Here is a 7,008-nt window from a genome sequence, read left to right as displayed (position 1 = left end):
AAGTTTTCTAGGGGGATGTAAGCAAATATTTAATGCTTTCTTTTAGTTTCTCCTTCCTTTACCTCAGTGGCGTTTGAACGAATAATATAAAAAAAAATAATAATAATGAAATATCACGCCAATTCATAACATAAACTCAAGGTCGTCTTAACAGCTGAATAGAGTGGAAATATTTAATAGAGTAACCTCGCATCATCAGAGGTGACGTGTGCAACAAACATTCCTGCTTCCAGTGCTAAGACTCGCATTCTTAACCACTTTGGGCTTTCATAAGAACTAATTTCAAAGTCCACAGAGGCGATAAGATAATTGCACCTAGATAAATGCAGCTAGATAAATAAAACTGGGTAAATAAAACTAGATAAATACAATTAGTAAAAGAAAACAAGGTAGTGAGTACAAGAAATTCAATACAACTAAGTAAACACAAAGAGATAAATATACTTAAACACGACTAAGTAAATATAACTAGATATTTGTTTCTAGATAGATACAAATCGGTAAATATAATTAGATATATATATACAATTAAATGAATGTACTAGATAATTCACTAGACGAACACAGCTAGATAAATACAATAGAAACACAACTAGTAAGCAAAACAAGATTAAACACAACAAGGAGAGACAAGTAAACACAATCAAATCAGTGTCATCTCCATCAGCATTAGAGCACAAAGTGGAATCCACGTCGCATCGCCTGCTTGCCGTGTCCTCCACCTGGCGCTTCCTCGAACAAGTCTCAAAGGGAACACTCAACCCATTCCAAGCATCTCTCCACGGCATCGATCAGCCTGCTCTTACCTCGGGCTTTGCGTCTCCTCCACTCACGGTTGTCTGCTGCAGAAGCATCCCGAGGAGCAGGATCAGCTTCCCGGATGTCATATACAGGACCCGTATTCTGAAAAGCTTTGGTCTCTCTCATCAGGACAGTTTTCCAAGGCCACACAAATGATTAGTCTGGTTCTCATGGCTGTTTTTCCTTCTTGAAATATCCCGGGAAAACGATTTGCAAAGTAAACACACGCACGCACACACACACACACACACACACACACACACACACACACACACACACACACACACACACACACACACACACACACTTTGTTGTCTCATATGAACTTTCTATATAATTATTTTTTTTTCATTACTTGTTCTGAAATTCTGTAATTTTGAAAAATTCGTTTATTCGTGAAATTTTCGTCTTTTTTTTTCAGTTCTGCGCCTTAAGAAAAAAAAGCGAAAAATTTTCAGCTCCAAACTACTCACCTGACAATATTGATATGTTCCTAGAGATAATGTGCGGATGTCAAAGATTCTTTTGAAGACATAATCAAGTCAGAAAAGCGTTTTTACAAAGAAAATTTAAGTTACAACAGTGATTTTTAGGAGGAGAACCAATTTGGAAGCGTCTTGAAAATGAGAATCAAGTTAGAACAGAGTTTTTAGAAGAACTTAAAGAGAACTCATGTTAGAAGAGTCTTGAAAACAAAACCGAAATTAGAACAGCGTTTTGAAAGAAAAAATCAAGTTAGAACAGTTTTTAAAAAGGAGAATAAGGTTAAAACTGTAATTTATAAGATAATGAAGTTAGCAGTCTCTTGAAAACGAAAATTAAGCTAGAACAGTGTCTTAAAAGAGAATCAAGCCATTTTCTGTTTTACCACCATAGTTTCCTTCCCTTTAAGCTAATATACTTAACGCTTCGCATGCAGGGCGGAGGCGTGGAGGCGGCAGAAGACCAGGCGCCGCGGTAATTACGAAGCTTTGCATAGAGTGTCTAGTATATTCGCCTTCTGTGCCGCGAGTCATGCGCGAGACACACAAATATCCATATTACACTCATACCTTCCCTCCCTCTTACCTCGAACGTTCACCTCTTTTCTCCTCCTCCTCTTCCTCCTCCTCCTTCTCCTCCTCCTCCTCCTCGTCCTCCTCCTCCTGCTCCTTCTCCTCCTTCAACTACTCAATTCACTTTCCTTGTCCTCAAAATCGCCACGCACTCAACATGACCCTTATTCTCCTCCTCTTTTTTCCTCTTCTTCTTCCTCGTCCTCCTCCTATTCCTCCTTCTCCTCCTCCTCCTCCTCCTTCTTCTTCTCCTCCTCCTTCTCCTTTTCCTCCTCCTCCTCCTTTTCCTCCTCCTCCTCCTCCTCCTCCTCCTCCTCCTTCTCCTCCTCCAGGGAAGGGTCATCTTGGGTCACGAGACAGAGGCATGAGAGGGCGAACCGGACGAACCGCCTAACCTCTCCCATGAACCAAGGACCTCTGGCGGTAATTGGTTCACTCACTCCGGCGGTTCCTGAGGGTGACAAGAGTGTGAAGTGAGAGAGAGAAGTGGAGAGGGAGAGGGAGAGGGAAGTGGAGTGGGGGAGAGGGGAATGAAGGAAGAAAGGAAGAAAGAAAGATTAGGATATAATATGTAGAGGAAATGGGAAAGGGAAGAGAGGAAGATTTACTGAAAGGGTGAAGGAGGAAAGGAAGAGGGGGACGGAGAGAGGCAAGGGAGGAGAGAAGAGTTTGGATTGTGCATAAGAAGAAACAGTGCTACGGGAAGAGAGAGAGAGAGAGAGAGAGAGAGAGAGAGAGAGAGAGAGAGAGAGAGAGAGAGAGAGAGAGAGAGAGAGAGAGAGAGAGAGAGAGAGAGAGAGAGTCAGTGTGTGTGTGTAGTCTGAGGTGCAGGCAAGTGGTGCAGGCAAGGAGCAGGTCAAGCAGGTGGGCGTGATTGGCAGGTACGAGCGATAGGTAAGTTTCTCCTACCTGTCCCCGCCCTCTTGAAACACCTCAATTACCACTCCACTTGTTGTGACGCTGCCTTCAACATACCTGGGTGTGCGCTCGCTCATAGACACACACACGTAGATATGTAGATAAACGGATAGATATAAAGTTATATAGATAGATTGATCAATAAATTGGTGGATGAAAAGATAGATAGATAGATAGATGGATTATGTATTGACCAGAGTTTACATGGAAATCATACAAAAAATATTAACATCTATAACACATAAATCATGGAAACACCGATACACACACACACACACACACACACACACACACACACACACACACACCATAATCTTGTTTGTATATCTCCTACTGTTTTTCTGTCTTCATATCTTTTCCTCACCTTGCTTCTCATAATAAAAAAAAAAAGAAAAACTCAAGTGCACCTTTACAATATTTCACGTTTCCATATATGCATGAGTCATCTTTTTTCTTTACGCGTCTTCACTTCACTTCCTAGTTTATTGTAAACACTCTCCTCTTTCCTCTCGTTCCTCCATTGAATATATTTTGCGACGGAGGGTCCTGGCCATGAATAACACACACACACACACACACACACACACACACACACACACACACACACACACACACACACACACGTCGAATAAACAAATATTATGCCTCGATTCGACGATATTTTTTACGTTTTCTATCGGTTTGAGTCTTCCAGAGAGAGAGAGAGAGAGAGAGAGAGAGAGAGAGAGAGAAAGAGAGAGAGAGAGAGAGATCCACAAGCCGTCAGCAGCAGGATTGGGAAGGGTGCACCTTATCTCGCCTTTCAGCCTCAGCTCTCTCTCTCCCCCTGTGAATAGGAAAAGACGGAAATCCCTGGAGTGTTTTCTGAATTTTCGTGTTAGTGTTGGAGGTCAGACTGGTGGGTGAGTCTCTCTCTCTCTCCCTCTCTCTCTTGCATCTATGTTTGTCTGTCTGTCTATCTATCTTATCTATCTAAATATCTATCATCTATCTATCAGTTTATCTATATATCTATTTTTCTTTCTTTCTTTCCTTCTTTCTTTCCTTCTTTCTTTATTTCTAGCTTTCTATATTCTATTCTATTTTCTATTCTATTCTATATTCTATTATCTATTCTGTTTCTCTCTCTCTCTCTCTCTCTCTCTCTCTCTCTCTCTCTCTCTCTCTCTCTCTCTCTCTCTCTCTCTCTCTCTCTCTCTCACACAGAAGGACTCGCGTAGGACTCCCCACAGCCACTCCCACGTGCCACTTCTGCTCATAAACCTTTCACACTGGTGGCACTAATTGGCCTGCCTTCTGACGCCCCAGAGAAGACCAATAACCCGAGAATCTCCTCCTCACCTCCTTCCTTTCCTTTCCTTTTCATTCTTTTCTTTCCCTTTCTTTTCTTTTTATCCTGTTCACTTTTTTGTCTAATTTTTTTCTGCCTTTTATATCTTCACTTGTCCTTCTCTTCTTTCTTTTCTTCTTTTCTTTCTTTACTTCTTTCTTAATGCCTTTTTTTTCTGTTTTTCTTGTCTTTACGTATATTTCCACCTGTTCATCTTTTTATCCTTCATTGTTTTTTTTCTCACCTCCCTTCCTTCCTTTTCTATCTCTCTCTCACTTTCTTTCTTTTATTCTTTCTTTCCTTCATCCTATTATTTTTTTTCGCTTCTGTTTTCTTCCTTTTTTTTATTTTCACCTGTCCTTCTTTCTTTCCTTCTTTTCTTCATTCATTCTTTTACCTTTTTTCTTCATCTCCTTCCTTTCTCCCCTCTCACTTTCTTTGTTTCTTTACTTCCTTCGTCCTGTTAACCTTTTTATTTCTGTTTTTCTTTCTTTATTTTCTAAGAATACTTTCTATTTCTTTCTTTTCTCCTGTCGTTCCTTCATTTTCTTGCTTTTTTTCTTTCTTCTTTCCATTTATTTTTTACTTTTTATATTTTTTTTACTCTTTATTTTTACCTTTTTCTCCCCACGAGAGAGAGAGAGAGAGAGAGAGAGAGAGAGAGAGAGAGAGAGAGAGAGAGAGAGAGAGAGAGAGAGAGAGAGAGAGAGTCACTTAAGACGATAATTCTTCTTTTGGCTACGGAAATATAAGTCTTAGTGAAGGAGAGAGGAATAAAAGGAAAGAGGAAAGGATGGACAGAAGGAAGAAAGGAGAGACGAATAAAGGAAAGAAGGAAAAGGAAGAGAAGAATAAAGGGAGAAAGAAAAGGAAGGAAGAGAAGAATAAAGGGAAGAAGAAGAAGGGAAAGAGGGAGAACAGAAGAAAAGTGAGTGGTGATGGTCAGAGTTTGCACAGCTGATAATGAGGGGTAGTGGTGGTGGTGGTGGTGATGGTGGTGGTGGTGGTGGTGGGGAATGGGCGAGGGAAGGGGGAGGATTGAAAGGGATTTTGAAGAGGGAAGAGGATTAATTTGAAATAATAGAGAGGTGTTTGGGGAGGCCCTGATTAGTACTTCATATTTATTAATCGATGAGAGAGAGAGAGAGAGAGAGAGAGAGAGAGAGAGAGAGAGAGAGAGAGAGAGAGAGAGAGAGAGAGAGAGAGAGAGGTGGTGATGGTGGAAGAGTTGTGAGAGATGGTTTTTGTTGTTACTGTTGTTGTTGTTATTGTTGATGATGTTGCTGTTGCTGTTATCATTATTAATCAAGAGTAACTGACCTTATTTTCCTCTATGTACTTTTATTTTCTATTTATTTATTTATTTTTTTCTTACCGAAGGACAAATTAACAGGGTTTCTTCCCCTTTTTTTATTGTACTTTTGACTTGCACCACCCACGCCTAAAAATAATGTGAAATGATAGTTAAGGAAAAGAAAAGGAAGAAAAGTTTATGGTACCAAACGTTTCACTAACAAACGAGAAATACGCACATTCACACAGCCATAAAGTAAGCTGGAATACTGTACACCCCAAAAAAAGAGTATGTATCGCACTATATCACAAAATATATATCATTATTCAGTTCCGCCTCAGGGAGTGTTGATGGGTGCAACAGAATCCTGCTTTCCGTGTCGTTAGCTTGAAAATTAAAACCAGAACCGAACTCGGGAATAAATGTATACGAATGCGTCGCTGAGGGTACCGGAGTCTTGTTTATGGTGGGTGCAGTGCCAAGCTTCCGTGCCACTGTGACCTTGCCTTGGTATAATGTGTAGGTGAAGTGCCATTCTTTGCGTGCCATTATGTTGAGGACATCGAGACTCTTGCTTATAGTGGGGGCTCAGTGTCAGCCTCGCGTAGCACTGAGACTTGAAGGAATCTCGGGTCTTGTTTGTGTCTTTGTTTGCGTGCTACTGTATTAAGAGAATCTGGTCTTGTTTGTGGCGGCGGGGCAGTGCTAACCTTGCGTGCCACTGTGGGATTGAGGGAATCTCAGACATTGTTTGTAACGGAGGGACGGTGCCAGCCTTGTATGTTATTGTTTGCGGTGGAGGTGAGTATCAATCTTGCGTGCCACTCTGGATTGAAAGAATCTGTCTTGCGTGTGGCGTGGGAATGGAACGTCACTCATTATGTTCAGGGGATCTGAAATCTTGTTTATAGCGGGAATGCAGTGCCAATCTTGCGTGCCATTCTGAACTGAGGGAATCTGGGGTCTTGTTTGCGGTGGAGGTGAGTGCCAGTCTTGCGTGCCACTGTGGATTGCGGAACTCCGGGATCTTGCTTGTGGAGATTGGCAGTATCAATTTTGCGGGGTATTGCGGGGTGTAGATAGACAAATACTTATATAGGTATGTTTATTGACTGCAAGTTTCTTTTATACTATGAGGGAGTAGTTTAGAGATGGCACTGCTTGTGTTATCTGGGTGGGAATGCATTTAAGTATTTAGAGTATATTAAAGAGACAACGGTGAGATTTTTTTTTATCTTTTTTTCTATTTGTGAGTATTGAATTTCACTGTTACGGCTTCGGATTTGTTTTTCATCAAAATACAATAATAACGTTTATAGATATAATGGAAGTTACTCTTGAAAATTAAGAGAGAGAGAGAGAGAGAGAGAGAGAGAGAGAGAGAGAGAGAGAGAGAGAGAGAGAGAGAGAGAGAGAGAATCATACCCTATTGGCTAGTAAATTTGCTCGCCATCTCTGCCGATCGACTCCGTAATGACGAGGAAATGACTCGAATTCAACACCGACTTTAGTGAGGCTCCGAGGCTTTTGTGTGCCATTCCTCCTGATCACCTTCCCACGTCACCTTGGCCTTCACCTCCACCTTCCCCCAGTCCTATTCCCCACCCGTA

This window comes from Scylla paramamosain, chromosome 5, assembly GCF_035594125.1.
Source record: "Scylla paramamosain isolate STU-SP2022 chromosome 5, ASM3559412v1, whole genome shotgun sequence".
In the NCBI taxonomy this organism is placed as follows: Eukaryota; Metazoa; Arthropoda; class Malacostraca; order Decapoda; family Portunidae; genus Scylla; species Scylla paramamosain.
The sequence above is the reverse complement of the archived record's forward strand: the minus strand, read 5'-3'. Positions refer to the sequence as shown.